The sequence below is a fragment of the Cupressus sempervirens genome, chromosome 1, assembly GCF_028749045.1.
Source record: "Cupressus sempervirens isolate cs-2001-9-10 chromosome 1, ASM2874904v1, whole genome shotgun sequence".
Lineage (NCBI taxonomy): Eukaryota > Viridiplantae > Streptophyta > Pinopsida > Cupressales > Cupressaceae > Cupressus > Cupressus sempervirens.
Window position 1 is genome coordinate 311,556,986 of NC_143118.1, and position 20,482 is coordinate 311,577,467.

General features: G+C 35.4%; 1 pseudogene; it reads right to left on the reverse strand.

Moving 5' to 3' along the window:
• Positions 1 to 8,880: 8,880 nt before the first annotated feature.
• LOC149577353 (uncharacterized) lies at positions 8,881 to 16,284 on the reverse strand (annotated as a pseudogene).
• Between the last annotated feature and the right edge of the window lie 4,198 nt (positions 16,285 to 20,482).

A 20,482-nucleotide genomic window follows, 5' to 3' on the forward strand; every position in this document is an offset into this window, starting at 1 on the left:
AACATTCCTCTAGTTAAAGGCTTCTATAGTCCTTCACTAGGTTTTCAACCATCTCTTTCTGGAGTAGAGTTTTTTGCACTGGGTTTTCTCTATTTCATAGAGATTTGGTTGTGATTGGGTACCTCTTCAGACCTTGTTGCTGGGACCCAAGTTTGCTTTCAGCATTGCATTGTAGTTTCCTTGCTCTTTTTGCATTTTTTGTAATTGCATTGTTGCTCATCTTAAGAGAGGGTGTTAGAGAAAAAGGTTAATTTTATTTTATTAATCAAATTACCTTTTTCTCCCTTCTTAAGATTTTGCATTATGCACTTTTTACATTCACATCTATTAATTATTTAGTAATTATTAAATAGCATTTACCTTTTAGGTTACCCTTTGTACCTTTTAGGTTGTCATTTTCGGGTTTAAATCTCTTACTATAAGGCTAGATCATTTGTAAATATCTTGTATCTTTTCTTTTTTTGAAAATACATTTGCATAATTCCTAGAGCAAACACTTACCTCTTCTTGTCTTTTTCTTCTTTGTGATAGTTTTTACGTGCATGTATTCGAGGGCTTCATGTAAATCTATGAGGTGAATAAAAAGTTCACAATTTCATTGTTTCCCATCAAAATGAGTTGTTTTGAAACTTAATTAACAAAAAAATTAACCAACTCTTCATTGTGTGGGATAATTTAGATTTTTGAGGTCCTTCATTTACTATACAATGAGTCAACAACTATTATATTAAATCTACTATTGTCACTTGGGTATATATGTTTGCCAATAAGATTCCAAAAAATTAAATGTAGGACATCTTAATGTTATATTATGGAAAAAGATGACCTTCTCATTTAACGACTTGTAGCAAGAGTTGGCATAGAGGAATACCAAAAGAAGGAAATGGGATGAGACCTAGATAATTGCCACCTAGTAGATGATCTTGTCTTGTAGGAAGAGTTAGTATAGTAAGACCAAAAGACTGAAGTGGGAGGAGACATAGACGATGACCATCGAGTAGATGACTTGTTCATGTAGAAAGAGGTAGTATAAAAGAAGAACAAAAGAAAGATAACACAAGACCAACAATTAAGGCTAGAATTATACGAAACATTAAACACTAATACATTTTTTGTTTTGTTTTGAATCATTAAAGAATATCACATAAGAGGCATAGTTGGCTTACTATTTGGTCAAAATAAGATATTATTAGATTGCAAATGTTTTAGACAAAGGTGTATAGTCTCTCAAATTTTGATTTAAGTCAGAGGTATATTGATGTCTAACAAAACATTGCTAGATATAAGAAAGATAATTTACATTATTAATATCTAAATAATACCATTAATTTTAACGTTTCTCAATTATAGAATGAATTAAAGTAATGTTAAATTCTTTTCTAGAATATTCACAAAATGATATGAATTAATTATATTTAAAAAAATGATATTTAAATAAAATAATATCTACTTACGATGCTAGATGTTAACTTTTAATTATTAATGGTATATAAAATTATCTTTTACATTCTTTTTACTTGAATGTTTCAAAAGACACTCAAGCTCTTCTTAAATATTTAATTATCGATAACAAATTAAATGTGCCCTGGACAGGAACTAAAATTAAAAATAGAGATATCATCAAATTTAGCTATATATTGCATTGTGTTCCGGACGGACATTCTCTGAAGTCTTGGGCATACATACCTATGATTCTTTAAACTGGGTAGCATGATAAACTAAAGCTAAAGGGAGACAAAATTGCTTCTACCCATTCGGAAGTTTAAAACAGTATGACGAAATTATAGATATTTTGTCATAATAAAAGTTGATGTGTGGAGAGTATTTTTCCATGCGCCAACAGAATGAATAAATAGTAATGGCATGTTCCGTGCAAAAGAAAAGGAAAAGCAACGTCTTCGAAGAGGAGAGAATGTAACTTTACCAGATTCACAATCCATTCTAAATAAAAGAAACAAAAGGAACGAAGCAAATGTAAGCAAATGTTACTATCAATATGTAATTATCTCTAACAAATATCTATAGTTGGCTTTTAGTTATTCGAACTGCAAGAGCCTAAATATGAGGAACTACTAATCATCCATGGTCTTCAATTATTCTGGGGAAGTACAAGAGTCTAAATCAAAAGGATGTGGTTATCCTTTCTATAAAGTTGACCAATTTTCAAAAAATCAAAAATATTATAGTTTTTTTCGAAAATGTCAGCATTGACCTTCATGATCTGCATAATTTGTTGTTGAAAAATTTAGAAAACAATCACTATGTTAAAAAATATGACTTTGTTTTGTCTATAGTACATTTTCTAAAGAGATTAGCCTATCCCAGAGCAAAAGGCCTCCGTCATAATTTATATATATATATGGCAAAATGGAGCATCAATGTGTTTGCACTAGAAATATAACATTTTCATCATTGTGATCTTCACAACATTTGCCAAGCAATTTGTGTGGCAAGTGTCATTGTAGATATTAGAATTTGCTAATAATTTTTAAAATGTCCTCTTAAATAGTATTTTTATATAAATTTTTACATTTTGGTAACAAGCTTTAAGCATATACAAGGAAATAATTAAAATGGTGATAACAAGTATGTAGTTCCCTCATTTTTTTGTCAATAATGGCTATACTTATGTTAAGTCCCTACTTTATTTTCAATCTGTTAAAAAATAGAGAAGAAATCAATTTATCCTTTTCCTTTAATTAAAAATTTACATAGGAACATCTCAATCTGTAAATTTATTTAGAAATTGTATACAAGATTAATTGATATAGTAAACGAAAGATTAAAAATAGATATATAATAGGCATAACTTGTGAGCCTCTCATGTGGGAGGTCTTGGGTTCAAGTTGGCTTAACACATTAAAAGAATTAATTATAACAAATAAAAAAAGAGGTCCTATAAGACCAAATTGATTCATCCAATCATTATTAAGAAAAATAGTTTAAATAATAACTTAAGATATAAACTAATTTGAAAAATAATTAAAAGATAAACTAATTTGCCAAACAATAGTACTAGCCTACTACTGCAAGTAAAATAACATATTTTACTTCTGTTATATTTGTAAGGAAGCAAAGGTGCGCAGAATCGCTTCCTACACTAATCTTTGAGAGGATGATTATGCAAATCAAAGTAACTATTGCTCAGATCTCAAGAAATGCATAATAACATAATCAAAATAACAAAGAATACACAACACAGTGATTACCATGGGAAAAACCCTTCCAGGAGAAAAACCCCACCCTCCAAAACTCGCACAATGTATTATCAAACTAAGATGATTACAATACACTTGCAATGCAAGTTCTTACAAGAGCACATCACCACAACTCGAACTTGGAGAGACTCCTTCTAGCACCAGTCTTGCAAACTAAACTCAATTACACAAACACCTCCCCAAGCCCTCCTTTTATAGTGATTTTACAACCTGAAAACCACTTATGGTTTTACAAAACCATGAGCAAAACTACCATGCCACATGTTACCCATTTTTGACAACAACCAAGTTAAAAATAGTAATCCCGTCCACAATTTTGTCTCTTAGTCTAGACCTCCATAAAAGTCACAAAATGAGTCATCAAGGCTCTAAAAATAGCCTACCTATATTCTACTAAGGACAAGACTCATTTAACAACTCACTAACCACTTTCCAATGCATAAACAAGTGGAAAACTCCCACAAACTAATTCTGGAATTTTTCAAGAAAAGATTGCAAGGTTGAGACACATGTTTCTCAACATTCTCCCACTTGTCGAACACCTTGCAAGAGTAAGGGGATCTGAAATATCATGGACTTAATTGCTAGGGGCCGAGAGGCCCATAGACTCTGAACACCATCTGAATTTCTCTGTGCTCACAGGCTTAGTTAATGCATCAGCAACATTCGTCAAAGTCTCTACCTTTTCCAGCTTCACCTTGCCATCCTCGACCATATCTTTGACAAAATGATATTGTACATCAATGTGCTTGGTCCTCGCATGAAAAGTCAAGTTCTTCGCTAGTAAAATTGCACTCTGGCTATCACTATAAATTGTCATTGCACCTTGTTTGAACTCTATATCTGAACACAATCTCTTTAGCTAGATGGCTTCTTTGCAGGCATGAGTAGCTTCCATGTACTCTGCCTCAGCAGTGGACAAAGCGACCATAGCCTATCGCTTACTCATCCAACTGATTGCACCACCAAATAATGTAAACACATATGCACTGGTGGATCTTCTTCTATCAACATCACCAGCCCTGTCTGAATCCACATAGCCTTGAATATCCAAGGAATGCTCACTTCTTGTTCCATGAAAACATATTGAGTACTTTGAGGTACCTCGCAAGTATCTGAAAACTCTTTTTACTGCATCCCAATGTGCTCTTCCTAGATTAGACATATAATGGGAAAATACTCCCACTGCTTGGGCAATGTTTGGTCTTGTACAAACCATAGCATACATCAAACTTCCAACAACACTCTAATATGGTACTCGACTCATCTCTTCCATCTCCAATGGGGATGTAGGACACTGTGAGCTAGAAAGCTTTGTTCCCATAGTAACCGGAACACTCAATGGTCTTGAATCCTGCATATTGAATCTTTTCAAAATAGTACCAACATACTTACTTTGTCCTAGCCAAAGCTTTCTGTTTCGTCTATCTCTTATAATCTCCATTCCCAGAATGTGCCTAGCTGCACCAAGATCTTTCATTTCAAACTTTATTGAGAGTTTAGATTTTAACTCTGCAATCAAACCTTTTCCTTTGCCAATAAACAACATGTCATCGACATACAAGGCAATAACCAAAAAACAATCACCATTAGATTTGAAATATATACAATGATTAGATTTAGATCCCACAAATCCCAAACTCAACACATATGTATCAAACTTCTGGTACCACATCCTAGGACTCTGTTTTAAACCATACAAGGATTTCTTCAATTTACAGACCAAATGACTTTTACCTTTCACCACATAGTGCTCTGGCTGTGACATGTAAATTTCTTCCTCCAAATCTCCATGAAGGAAAGCAGTTTTCACATCCATTTGCTCGATCTCTAGATCATAAGTTGCTGCAATAGAAAGCAAAAAACTAATGGATGCCATTTTGGCTACTGGAGAAAAAATCTCACCATAATCTACTCCCTCAACTTGAGAGTAACCTTTTGCAATCAACGTGCTTTATACTTCTCAATGCTTCCATCTGAATCCATCTTCTTTTTGAACACCCATTTACAACCAACAGGCTTTCTTCCTTCAGGAAATGGTACAAGGTCCCATGTTCGATTCCGCTTAAGAGCTGCCATTTCTTCATCCATGGCTATTTTTCAAGACTCTGAATCATTCATACCAAGAGCCTCTTCTACAGATCTCGGTTCATCAATGTTAGCATTCAATGCAAATATGCACCTCCAATAATCAGGAGAATACCCATACCTTTCAGGTGGTTTCCTTTGTCTAGTAGATCTTTGAACAAGATCTGCTTCAGGTTTAGGAGGTTCAGGTTTGTGATTAGGTTCTCCCTCTTCCTCTAATGATTTAGAACTCGTAGAGCTCTCTTCAACATCTTGTCTTTCTAAGGGCCTTGATTCAACTTTCTCAGGTGTAGCAGGAAGTTGAATCACATCTTTCTTTTCTTTAATTTGTTTGGGCTACACTGTAACAAAAGAAGGCTTAGTTTCTCTAAAAATAACACTTCTGGAATAAAATACCTTTTGTGCAACAGGATCCCAAAGCTTGTATCCTTTCACACCATAACTATATCCGATGAAGATACATTTGATAGCTTTGTTGTCCAATTTTGTTCGCTTCTCCTTTGGCACATGAGCATATGCCTCACAACCAAACACTCTTAGATGTCTAAGTGAAGGCTTGTGGCCCGACCACGCTTCCATTGGTGTCTTATCAACAGGAGCTGATGTAGGAGACCTGTTTATCAGGTAGTAGGCAGTGGCTACAGCTTCAGCCGATAACTTTTGTTCTAGTCCAGCACCACTTAGCATAGTCCCAGCCTTCTCCATCAAGGTCCTATTCATTCTTTTTGCAACTCCATTCTACTGTGGAGAATACGGAGTTGTCTTCTCTCTTTTAATACCACAATCTTTACAAAATGTGTCAAAAATATTGGAGCAAAATTCACCACCATTATCAGTTCTCAAGCATTTTATTTTCTTTCCAGTCTGCAATTCAACCATTTCTTTATTTTCTTTGAAATGACTGAAAATTTCAGCTTTACTCCTAACGAAATAAACCCATGTTCTTCTACTAAAATCATCAATGAAAGAAACATAATAAACTAATCTACCAATAGAAGGAACATCAATTGGACCAAATACATCTGAATGAATTAGATCCAAACTACATGAAGACTTATGAGAACTCGAGTAAAACTGAATGCGGTTTTGTTTACCATAGATACAATGCTCACAAAAATCAAACTCAAGATTGCAGTCATTCAACCCATCAACAAGGTTCTTATTTTTCTAGGTCCGTAGACCCTTCTCACCTATGTGGCCAATTCTTTGGTGCCATAACATAGTCTTCTCTATAGGCAACTTTGATTCAGTGGACAGAGCACCCTTGGGTACCCAAAAACCATGACCATTTGTTGAGAGAGAAACTCTCTCCTTCTCCAACTGAGTAGTCTTTTTCACAATCTTATCAGAAGTACTATTGCACTGGACTGTGCATGTGCATCAAGTTGGTACAATGTCCCCAATCTACTTCCTCTTGCTATTACCATAGCACCTCTCACCATTTTTACACCTGCTTTAGAAAATTGTACATGCACACCAGCATCTATTAGCTTACTAACAGATAACAAATTCCTTGCTAGACTAGGGATATGCAAGACACCATCAAATCTTCTAATTCTACCATCAAAAAATTTCACACAAATACTTCCACGACCAACAATATCAAGTACTGAATTATCACCCAAATACACCTTACCACCATCAAAATTTTCATACTTACTAAACCAGTTCCTATTAGGAGTCATGTGAAAAGATGCACCTGAATCTATTAACCATGCATTTTCACCTGCATGAGTGGCCAAGGCTGTAATGAAAGCATCTCCATCTTCCTTCTTGGACTCAGAATTAGAATCTTGCTTCTTCTTTTTCTTCTCCTCTTTGCAGTCCTTTCGAAAGTGTCCAGGTTTGCCACAATTCCATCAGGTTGCCTTGGACTTACTAGGGGATTTCGATCTCCCCTTATTTTTGGACTTAGAATGGCCATGCTGCTTTTCATTCTTGCCTCTTTCTTTTGGTCTTTCGTGAACTCTCAAAGCCTCTTTGGCATTCAGAGAGACCTTCCTTCTCATCTCCTCAGAAAGTAGAGAACCAACAACATCCTCCATCTTCAAGACAACTGAAGTGCTTCCTATAGCCATCACAAGACTATCCCATGAGTCTGGCAATGAACATAACAAAATTTGACACCTTTCTTCTTCATCCATTGGCACCCCTACTAAGGTCAACTGAGTCACCAACATATTAAACCTTTCCAAATGCTCAAAAATTTGTTTACCTTCTTCCATTCTCAAGGAATACAACTTCTTCCTCAAGAAAATCTTATTCACAAGTGATTTCGCTTGATAGATCTCACTAAGCTTTTTCCAAAGCTTCTTCGCGGTAGGTTCTTCATGGACATTAATCAGAATCAAGTCTGCAAGACACAATCTGATGAGACCTTTAGCTTTTCTATCATTCACATCATATTGTGCAGCTAATGTCGGATTTGTGGGCCTTGGCTTGTTCTCATCAATTGCATCCCATAGATCCTGATCAATCAACAGATCTTCCATCTTCAGCTTCCACATCTCAAAGTTTGTGCCAGAAAACTTTTCAACATCAATTCTCCCTGAGATGTTTGCTATCTTTTCAATCCTACAACATAGAAATGAAATGCTCTACACAAGCTCCCACTCAAACCTTGATTAGCTCAAAAAACCCTGTACCCAACAAATAGAACCAAAACTGGCCAATCTGTGATACCACTTGTAAGGAAGCAAAGGTGCACGGAATGGATTCCTACGCTAATCTTTGAGAGGACGATTATGCAAATCAAAGTAACTATTGCAAAGATCTCAAGAATGCATAATAACATAATCAAAATAACAAAGAATACACAACACAGTGATTACCGTGGGGAAACCCTTCTGGGAGAAACCCCCCCCCCCCCCCTCCAAAACTCGCACAATGTATTATCAAACCAAGATGATTACAATACACTTCCAATGCAAGTTCTTACAGGAGTACATCACCACAACTCGAACTTGGAGAGACTCCTTCTAGCACCAGTCTTGCAAACTAAACTCAATTACACAAACACCTCCCCAAGCCCTCCTTTTATAGTGATTTTACAACCTGGAAACCACTTATGGTTTTACAAAACCATGAGCAAAACTACCATGCCACATGTTACCCATTTTTGACAACAACCAGGTTAAAAATAGTAATCCCGTCCACAATTTTGTCTCTTAGTCTAGACCTCCATAAAAGTCACAAAATGAGTCATCAAGGCTCTAAAAATAGCCTACCTATATTCTACTAAGGACAAGACTCATTTAACAACTCACTAACCACTTTCCAATGCATAAACAAGTGGAAAACTCCCACAAACTAATTTTGGAATTTTCCAAGAAAAGATTGCAAGGTTGAGACACATTTTCTCAACAATATTACTATCCACAATAAACTAACTCCCTAAGATATACAACCCAACAATAGTATCCCACTTAAAATCACATCATCTGTTATAAATCCACAATATTGTAATCTGCGTATCACAATATACCATTGCCAAGATTTCTATAGGTCCAATTAGAAGGGGATAGCAATAGTACATTTAGGAACTGAGCAGTGAAGGTTGGTCATAAGGCGATAGCTAAACACGGTTGAAGCAGCACGAGGTCAATGAGTGGGAGTTTCTCGAGCTATCATTGCCTTTATTTGCATTGAATAGCTTGCAGTGTCCACTAAAAATATTTTGCAAAAAATCATCAACTGAATGCCAAAGCTTGAGAAGCCCACAAAGTTCTGCTCTATACCATACCTTTTCAACAATTTCATCAAATTCACTAGGAACTGCACACAGGTGATGGGCTCTGGCCTACCTCACTACAAAGTGTACAAATTGATGGAGAAATGCGAGAACACCACTCAAAGTAATGAATATGAGACTTCCCATGACCACCCAAGAGAAGGTCTTAACCTTACGCTCCAGCATCACGTAGACAACACATATAAACCCACTAGCACTGAAGTCGAAGCTAATGCAAACCAGTAAACTGATGGCACTCATGAATCCCATCTTTTTCTTTATGGTAAGCTCTAAGATCATCTCCCACATTATGCAAATGAAGAGGGATAAAAAGAAGGCTATGCAGTCAAAAATAATGAAAAGCTTGAATGGAACAAGAGATATAAGAAGGGGGCTCCCTTGATCATCGTATAGATGACTCGGGCTTCCTTTCTTAGGACTCTCCGAAACAAAACTACCTAGAATGGTGAAGAGAGCGACACATGTCATGCTGACCAACAACATTGCCACAACTAGTTCTGCTTCACATCTCTTTTCATAGGCCTTGTTTATTGCTTCCAATGCTCTCTTTGTCGAGAACATGTGTCTCAACCTTGCAATCTTTTTTTGAAAAATTCTAGAATTTGTTTGTGGAAGTTTTCCACTTGTTTATATCTTGATAAAGAGTGTATAAAATATCAAAAGGTGCCCTATCCATAGTCGAATATAGGAGGGCTATTTTTAGAGCATATTTAACTTGTTTTATGACTTTTATGGGGGTCTAAACTAAGAGAGAAAATTATGGACGGGATTATTATTTTAACCTTGTTGTTTTTCTATATTGGAAATGTAAATGTCAAAAATGGATAACATGTGTCATGGTAGTTTTGCCCATGGTTTTGTAAAACCACAAGTGGTTTCTAGGTTGTAAAATCACTATAGAAGGAGGGCTTGGGTAGATGTTTGTGTAATTGAGTTCAGTTTGCAAGACTGGTGCTAGTGGAAGTCTCTCCGAGGTTGAGTTGTGGTGATGTCCTCCTATAAGAACTTGCATTACAAGTGTATTGTAATCATCTTGATTTAATAATACATTGTGCTGGTTTTGGAGGGTAGGGATTTTCTCCCAAAAGGGTTTCCCATGGTAATCATTGTGTTATGTGATCATTATTATTTTGATTATTTTATTATGCATTTCTTGATATCTATGCAATAGTTAGTTGAATTTGCATAATCATCATTTCAAAGATTAGTGTAGGAAGTGATTCTATGCACCTTTTCTTCCTTACAAGTGGTATCAGAGTTTGGCCAATTTTGGTTCTATTCGTTGGGCACGAGGTTTTTCAGCTAATCAAGGTTTGAGTGGGAGCTTGTGCAGAGTATTTCATTTTTGTGTTGCAGGATTGAAAAGATGGCGAGCATGTTAGGGAGAATTTATATTAAAAAATTTTCTTGCACAAACTTTGAGATGTAGAAGCTGAAGATGGAAGATCTATTGACTGATCAGGATCTATAGGATGCGATTGATGAGAGAAAGTGTAGGCTCATAGATCTGACTTTAGCTGCACTATATGATGTGACTAAGAGAAAAGCTAATGGTCTCATCAGATTGTGCTTTGCAGACTTGATTCTGATTAATGTCCATGAAGAACCTACAACAAAGAAGCTTTGGAAAAAGCTAAGTGAGGTCTATCAAGCAAAATCACTTGTGAACAAGATTTTCTTGAGGAAGAAGTTGTATTCTTTAAGAATGGAAGAAGGTGGACGAATTTCAGAGCATTTGAAAAGCTTTAATATGTTGGTGACTCAGTTGACCTTAGTAAAGATGCCAATGGATGAAGAGGAAAGGTGTCAAATCTTTCTATGCTGATTGTTAGACTCATGGGATAGTCTTGTGATGGCTATAGGAAGCACTTCAATTGTCTTGAATATGGAGGACATTGTTGGTTCTCTACTTTCTGAGGAGATGAGAAGGAAGGTCTCTCTGAATGCCAACTTGAGGCTTTGAGTGTTTGAGGAAGACCAAAAGAAAGAGGGAAGAATGAAAAGCAGCATGGTCATTCTAAGTCCAAAAATAAGGGGAGATCAAAATCTCTTGGTAAGTCCAACACAATCTACTAGAATTGTGGCAAACCTAGACACTTTTGAAAAGGACTGCAAAGAGGAGAAGAAAAAGAAGAAGAAGCAAGGTTCTAATTTTGAGATCGACAAAGAAGATGGAGATGCTTTCATCATAGCCTTGGCCACTCATGTAGGTACAAATGCATGGTTAATAGACTCAGGTGCGTGTTTCCACATGACTTCTAATAGAAACTAGTTTAGTATGTATGAAAATTTTGATGGTGGTATGGTGTATTTGGGTGATAATTTAGTACTTGATATTGTTGGTTGTGGAAGTATTCATGTGAAATTTTTTGATGGTAGAATTAGAAGATTTATTGGTGTCTTACATATCCCTAGACTAGCAAAGAATTTGTTATCTATTAGTAAGCTAATAGATGTGGGTGTACATGTATAGTTTTATGAAGCAAGTTTAAAAATGGTGAGAGGTGCTATGGTAATAGCAAAAGGAAGTAGATTGGGTACATTGTACTAGCTTGATGCATGTACGGTTTAGTGTAATAGTACTTTTGATAAGATTGTGAAAAAGACTACTCAGTTGGAGAAGGAGAAGATTTCTCTTTCAATAGATGGTCATGGTTTTTGGATACACAAGGTGCTTTGTCTACCAAATCAAAGTTGTTTGCACAGAAGACTGTGTTATGGTACCAGAGACTTGGCACCATAGGTGAGAAGGGTCTACATACCTCGAAAAATAAGAACCTTGTTGATAAATTAAATGACTGCAATCTTGAATTTGATTTTTGTGAGCATTGTATCTACGGTAAACAAAATCGCATTTAGGTTTACTCAAGTTCTCATAATTCTTCATGTATTTTGGATCTAATCCCTTTGGATGTATTTGGTCTAGTTGATGTTCCTTCTATTAGTAGATTAGTTTATTATGTTTCTTTCATTGATAATTTCAATAGAAGAACATGGGTTTATTTTCTTAGGAGTAAAGCTGAAGTTTTAAGTCATTTCAAAGAATTTAAAGCAATGATTGAATTGCAAACTGGAAAGAAAATAAAATGTTCGAGAACTAATAATGGTGGTGAATTTTGCTCCAATGATTTTGACACATTTTGTAAAGATTGTGGTATTAAAGGAGAGAAGACAAATCTATATTTTCCTTAGGAGAATGGAGTTGTAGAAAGAATGAACAGGACCCTGATGGAGAAGGCTTGGAGTATGTTGAGTGTTGTTGGACTAGAACAAGAGTCTTGAGCTGAAGCTATAGCCACTACTTGCTACCTAATAAATAGGTCTCCTACATCAGCTCTTGATGATAAGACACCAATGGAAGCATGGTCGGGCAACAAGCCTTCACTTAGACATCTAAGAGTGTTTGGTTGTGAGGCATATGCTCATGTGTCAAAGGAGAAGCGGACAAAATTGGACAAAAAAGTTGTCAAATGTATCTTCATCAGATATAGTTTTGGTGTGAAAGGATACAAGCTTTGGGATCCTGTTGCACAAATGGTATTTTATTCTAGAAGTGTTATTTTTAAAGAAATTAAGCGTTCTTCTATTATAGTGCAGCCAGAACAAATAGAAGAAAAGAAATCTATGATTCAACTTCCTGCTACACTTGAGAAAGTTGAATCGAGGCCCTTAGAAAGATGAGATGTTGAAAAGAGCTCTATGAGTTCTGAATCATCAAAGGAAGAGGGAGAACCTAATCATGAACCTGAACCTGAACCTGATCTTGTTCGAGGATCTACTAGACAAAGGAAACCACCTAAAAGGTATGGATATTCTCCTAATGATTGGAGATGCATATTTGCATTGAATGCTAATATTGATGAACCGAGATCTGTACAAGAAGCTCTTGGCATGAATGATTCAGAGTCTTGTAAAATAACCATGGATGAAGAAATGGCAGCTCTTAAGAGGAATCAATTATGAGACCTTGTACCATTGCCTAAAGGACGAAAGCCTATTTTGTAAATGGGTGTTCAAAAGGAAGATGGGTTTAGATGGAAGCATTGAGAAGTATAAAGCACATTTTTTTTGCAAAAGGTTACTCTTAGGTTGAGAGAGTAGATTATGGTGAGATTTTTTCTCCAATAGCCCAAACAACATCCATTAAAAATTTTCTTTCTATTGTAGCAGCTTATGATCTAGAGATCGAGAAAATGGATGTGAAAACTACTTTCCTTCATGGAGATTTGGAGGAAGAAATTTACATGTCACAGCCAGAGCACTATGTGGTGAAAGGTAAAAGTCATTTGGTCTATAAATTGAAGAAATCCTTGTATGGTTTAAAACAGAGTCCTAGAATGTGGTATCAGAAGTTTGATACATATGTGTTTAGTTTGGGATTTGTGCGATATAAATTTGATCACTGTAATATTTCAAATCTGATGGTGATGGTTTCCTGGTTATTGCCTTGTATGTTAAATACATGTTTATTGGCGAAAGAAAGGGTTTGATTATAGAGTTAAAATCTGAACTCTCAATAAAGTTTGAAATGAAAGATCTTGGTGTAGCTAGGCACATTCTAGGAATGAAGATTATAAGAGATAGACAAAATAGAAACCTTTCACTAGGCTAGACTAAGAATGTTGGAACTATTTTGAAAAAGTTTAATATGCAGGATTCAAGCCCATTGAGTGTTCTAGTTATCATGGGAACAAAGCTTTCTAGCTCACAGTGTCCCACATCCCCATTGGAGATGGAATAGATGAGTCAAGGACCATATCAAAGTGCTATTGGAAGTTTGATGTATGCTATGGTCTGTACAAGAATAGACATTGCCCAAGCAGTGGGAGTACTTTTAAGTTATATTTCTAATCTAGAAAGAGCACATTGGGATGTAGTAAAAAGAGTTTTGAAATACTTGCATGGTACCTTAGTGTACTCAATATATTTTCATGGAATGGGAAATGAGCATTCCTTGGATATTCTAGGCTATGTGGATTCAATCTAGGCTGGTGATGTTGATAGAAGAAGATCCACTAGTGCATATGTGTTACATTATTTGGTGGTGCAATCAATTGGATGAGCAAGCAATAGGCTGTGGTACCTTTGTCCACTACTGTGGTAGAGTATATGGCAGCTACTCATGCTTGCAAGGAAGCCATCTGGCTAAAGAGATTGTGTTCAGATATAGAGTTCAAACAAGGTGCAATGACAATTTATAGTGATAGCCAGACTACAATCTGCCTAACAAAGAACTTGACTTTTCATGCGAGGACCAATCGCATTGATGTACAATATCATTTTGTGAGAGATATGGTCAAGGATGGCAAGGTAAAGCTAGCAAAGGTAAAGACTTTAGTGAATGTTGCTGATGCATTAACTAAGCCCATGAGAACAGAGAAATTTAGATGGTGTTCAAAGTCTATGGGCCTCTCAGCCCCTAGCAATTAAGTCCATGATATTTTTGGATCCCTTGATTCTTGCAAGGTGTTTGACAAGTGGGAGAATGTTGAGAACATGTGTCTCAAGCTTGTAATCAATTTCAGAAAAATTCAAAAATTTGTTTGTGGAAGTTTTCCACTTGTTTATATCTTGGAAAAGAGTATAAAAATACCAAAAAGTGCCCTATCCATAGTAAAGGGCCATTTTTAGAGCATAGTTTGTTTGTTTTATGACTTTTATGAGGGCCTAAACTAAGAGACAAAATTGTAGACGGGATTACTATTTTAACCTAGTTGTTTTTCCATATTGGAAATGTAAATGTCAAAAATGGGTAATGCATGTCATGGTAGTTTTGCCCATGGCTTTGTAAAACCACAAGTGGTTTTTAGATTGTAAAATCACTATAAAAGGAGGGCTTGGGGAGGTGTTTGTGTAATTGAGTTCAATTTGCCAAATTCGTGCTAGGAGGAGTCTCTCCAAGTTCGAGTTATGGTGATGCACTCCTATAAGAACTTGCATTACAAGTGTATTGTAATCATCTTGGTTTGATAATACATTGTGTGAGTTTTGGAGGGTGGGGTTTTTCTCCCATAAGGGTTTCCCCACGGTAATCACTATGTTATGTGTTCATTGTTATTTTGATTATGTTATTATGCATTTCTTGAGATCTCTGCAATAGTTAGTTGAATTTGCATAATTGTCCTCTCAAAAATTATTGTAGGAAGTGATTCCGTGCACCTTGGATCCTTACACTCTTGTACTTTTGATGGCTCGCCTGCTATGAATAGTACATGAATCGCTTGGGCTCCCTTCTAGAATCTTGCAGCCTTCTTATAGTCCTGAAAGAGTCTTTGTACTCAGTGACTTCTCTTGCAATATCAGATGCTGTCTTGTCCTCACCGTTCACAGCATGCTTCTTCACCGCATCTACTTTCAGCAACAAACTCACCATCTACACCACCAAACAAGAAAAAGAGAACATTTCAAAATGAAAATATATCTATGTAATAGAAATAATAGTGAGCATAAACGTCCCAATATTCTTATGTGATCAAATTTGTTCCTCGCTGCAATGTGCAAAGGCGTGTCTCCAATCACAACAATTGGGTGGTCTTGCAGGGCATCCGTATCGGGAGGATTTAGTGTGGGCTGCTGGACTGCCTCATTGATACGTTTCGGAAGTTCTCTATCTCTCTCCTGCTTAAGTTTATCTTTCTCCGTCAAATATTCAACAAGTTCGACTTGGTTAAGCTCCACAATGCAGTGCAGAGCCTATGAAGTGTGACAGATTAATAACTCTACGGCTTCATCGAAGCCAAAACTCACAGCCAATTTTAGTGGAGTTTCTCCTTTATTATTTGCACAGTTACACAAACTGGCATCCAAATCTACCAATATTTTCACCAAATCCATGAGATCTTCCCTTACAGCTAAATGCAAAGCCGTGTCTCCTTTTGCATCCCTGTTTTGTATTCGGTTGATCAAATCTGCATGAATCGCCTGGTTAAGCAAGACAATCAAATAAAGCTCAGCCTTTCAATTTATTAAAATGAGTTTAAGTGGAGAATGACCCGTGTCGAGTAGCTTTGCTGCTAGCTCTCCCGAAAAATCTGCATTTTAGTAAACGAGACGTTAATGGAAAGAGAAACAAGTGAGGAATAGGTCAGAAGTAAAAGAAGAGTGTGAAAATAATGAACCTGGGTGTCCTGATATTAAGCTTGACAGATCAAGCTGTCCAAGGAGATCTTTGGCCATTTCTATGTGACCACTTTGAAAAGCTTGAAAGAAAGCGACCATATTCTCCATATCTGAAGGAATTGGAGTTAAAGCTAAATGGTGCAAAACACAGCCTCCTTAGGACTTTGCTTGACATTGTGGAATTACATTATATCTCTGTTGGTTATTTATTTACTAGTGCCTACTGTCCCATAAGTTCCATCTATTACTTCACTCTTACTGAGTGACGTTATTTGACGTGGCTAGGAGTGACATCACCGTACATTCATCAAGGCAAATCAATTAAGTTCACGGCTATTATCTACTACGAATTTCCTATTTATTTTCACCGTGTATGTAATAATCAAAGAGCCGATAGACCTATCGGACATAATCGTTGAACACGCATGCGGACATGCACAGTTTACAGTGGACTCCGTACATAATACCATATAATACTGTGATGGAAGCCACCTATTTCACCACAAGTGATATACCTATTAAGAATATTTGAAAACGCGTATAATCGTATCACTGTTTTGAGCTATGTTGTTTATGGGCACAAATTTCTAATTCTTCATTATGTCAAGTTTGTCCTGAAGTCTATTTGATCTTGTGTCAGTCTAAAGTTCCCTCCAATCAAATTGTTAAATTCCTATCTTCAAATGAAATGAAAACTTTAATAAACCTAAATAAAAGTTAGTTATTTGAAAACCCATCCAAATTGAAAAAATGCTCAATGGCCATAGCAACATCAAATTTACAAATTTTACAACTAGAATTGTTTCGGACGGCAAGAATTCCATTATTTGCAAAGAGTTCATATATATGGGAAAAGAAATTGATTGCAGGTTGTTTTAGATAACCAATCTAATAAAATGTGAAGTCACGTGAACTGTTTGCCAAGATGACCCCAAGCATGAGGTTTGATCGAACGAAAATATATAATAACAATGTGGCATTGACTTTATCATCAGTCGGAATCATGTAGAATCTATTTTATAGGGGAAGAACAGGACAGAACAGAACGAAACAAATACTGAATTTTATTACCTGCAATAATTTACGCACAAACAATGAATCTTTTATTCATTTCCATCTATTAAATATTGCCTCTATTACAAGGTCTTAGACAATCAAATTGCAGTTACTTTATGTTATGCAGCATACTAATTCATTACATTCAACTTCCTAAAGATCGTCTCAAAGTCTATGAATTCTACAATGAAATGGAGGTAGAGTTCACTGCTTGTAACAGCTTATGATGGCATGTAAGGAATCTACGGTGGAACTATTTCTTTGACTCACCTAGATCCAAACCAAACTCAGACTTTCTAAAATCTAATTCATGCAATCTAAATAAATTCTATTGGCATGCCACAACTTAGTTTTATTAAAATTTAAACAAAAAGTAACTTTTTTTAACATAAAACATTTTAACTACATTAGATTTTGTATGATCAATAGATTTTAATTGCATTTTCATTAACAATGGATTCGAGCTGAACCATTAATCTTCATACTCCCCATAAAATTCTCCAATTTGTTAACAAGATTATCATTTTCACAAACTTTGTCATGAACAAACCGCTTTAGTATGCCACTTGAGTGGTAATATTGAATATAACTCTCATTGAGTATACACATCCACTATCAGTTTTCCTGTCATAAACAATGCCATTATTTTATTGCATGTGTGGATTGATTAACAACCAATTTCTTTCAAAGCTATCAGATTCCACAATCCATGTAAATGTCTCTTTTTCTTTTGAATTTTTATTAAAAACTAAATTTTTGCAGCGATCACTTATGGATATCTTTGCCAGCGAAATCCATTTCTCGCGATGGAATGAAAAAAGTTTATGCTATTACTAAGGAAATGGCAAACGATTAGAATCGCTAAAGCGACCAAATGTGGCATCAGGTATTTCATCACCACACAAAACATAACTCATCCACTTTTTCTCGTGCGCAATCCATTTTTTGTAAGCTTGCCTCTCCATGAATCCTCTAATTTCAACCTCATTGGTATGCACTCCCACACCCAATCGCAATATGCTTCTTTGGAAATTAAATTCAGATATTTATAACATCAAGAGACGTATCAAGAACAAGGTAGAGATTTAAATTTAAAATAGTGAAGAACAAAGTAAAAATAGTGATTATAATATATTCTTGAAGATTTAAATTAAATAGAAAGTATAGATTTAAAGTTAAAATAGTGCTTAACAATATATTTTCAAAGTTCATTAAATAAATTACTCCAAGAAAAACAATAGATATTAAAGAATGGATCCTGATAGATACGTCTACAATGTCCAATTTTTTTGTTTTTAACTCTTTTTCTTGCATTATCTTTAGTTAGCTCTTTAGCTGTAATTTCCTTGTTTTTGTACTCTTTTTCTTGCATTATCTTTAGCTGTGATTCGACCATGGGGTTTGGTAGAAGAGTGTACACCTTTCTTTGAAGGATATAGTGTTTAAACCTTTTGAATGCCTTTATGAGAGAGAACAACTACTTATCTAGGTTGGGGTAATTAAATTAAGCATTTTTCAAAGGAAAACACATGAAATAAATTGGTCTCTCATCTTCACTATCTTTCTTTTGTGTGAGTATGCATGTACATGAGTGCTCAAATATAAAAGAATAAACATTGAATGGTAACTAGTAGTTAGGGCTCATCAACACCCGAGTGATTCATCTTGTTGATGTAAATAAGTATTTACTTATTAAACATTACTTAAGTTTACTTAGGTCAATGCGTTATTTTATTATTTCTTAGATGAGACACTTAGGAGTTTGATTACTCTTATGAGTTGTCATGTTGACAACACTGGAGTAAGCAACTCTAATTTAGCACATGATGTCTACAACAATGGAGTTTGCATAATTAACTAAGTTGTCATGTAGACAACATAGTTATTAGCACTCTTAATTAAGCATATGGTGTCTACAACATAATTTTGCGTGCTACACCTTTGTAGGCTTATCCTCTCATCATCACACTTACTCCTATACTTAATGGAAGATAATCCACTTTCGGTAGACATGTGCTTGGTTGCAAGACTTCTATAGGCACTCATAGTGTACTTTCACATTGAATTGAATACTATATTGTTATTTTGATCATACTCTTTCTAGTCTACTATTGTGTTTGTGCTTGAGTTCCTTGATCTTGGGTGATTTTTCCCTAAGACAAATTCTTACACATCTTAATGTCTTCAAAAGATATTTTAACTTCAAGGGTCCACTGAATCTTGTCTCTCTTTTTTGGCTTGTCATTGAGTGGTAATAATTTCAATATTTCTTCCACTCTCTTTGGGTTGGTAGAAATACCAACCCAAAAATGATGTGCCCAAGGGTTTTCCTCTTGGTGACCCCAAATGAACACTTATTGGGTTTAAGGGAGATTCTAAATTTCTTGCACTAATTGAGTACTTGTTTCAAGTTTGTTATATGATCACCTCTATTTTTTGACAAGACAGTAAGATCATCCATATAGATTATGATACACTTGTTCATAAGTCCTTTCAACACTTCATCCATAGCTTGGTGGAATATGACTCCAACATTAATCAACCCAAAAAGCATATTTCTATATGTAAATGTTCCCCACTTTGTAGTGAACAATATTTTTTATCTGTCTTCTTCATCTACCATCACCTGGTTATACTCGAAGTAGCCATCCAAGAATGAAATCATTTTAGATATATTCACAATTTGCAATACCTCATCAAGAAAATGTAATGAGTAGTTGTCTTGATATTAAGCTTGATCTTGACAAATTGAGTTGTCCAAGGAGGTCTTTGACCATTTCTATGTGACCACTTTGAAAAGCTTGAAAGAAGGCAACCATATCATCCATAGCTGAAGGAATTGGAGTAAAAGTTGAACATCTCAAAACATAATGTCCTTAGCACTTTGCTTGACAGTGTGGAATTACATCATATCTCTGTTGGTTATTTATTTCCTAGTTCCTACCAATAAATTTGATCTATTACTTGACTCTTATAGAGTGAGATTATGTGACATGGCTAGGAGTGACATCACCATAGATTCATCAAGGCACAACAATTAGGCAACATCTATGTAGCTAACTAAATTCTATGATTAAATCATTTTTTCAAATTTAATAATCAATTTAAAAATTATTATACAACTATTTTTTATTTTTTATTTAATAAATAATAATAATAATAATGATTGAATAGGCTAGTTAGCTAAGTGGCCATCAATTAAGTTCATAGCTATTAGCTACTAAAAATGTCCTATTTTTTACCCTATATG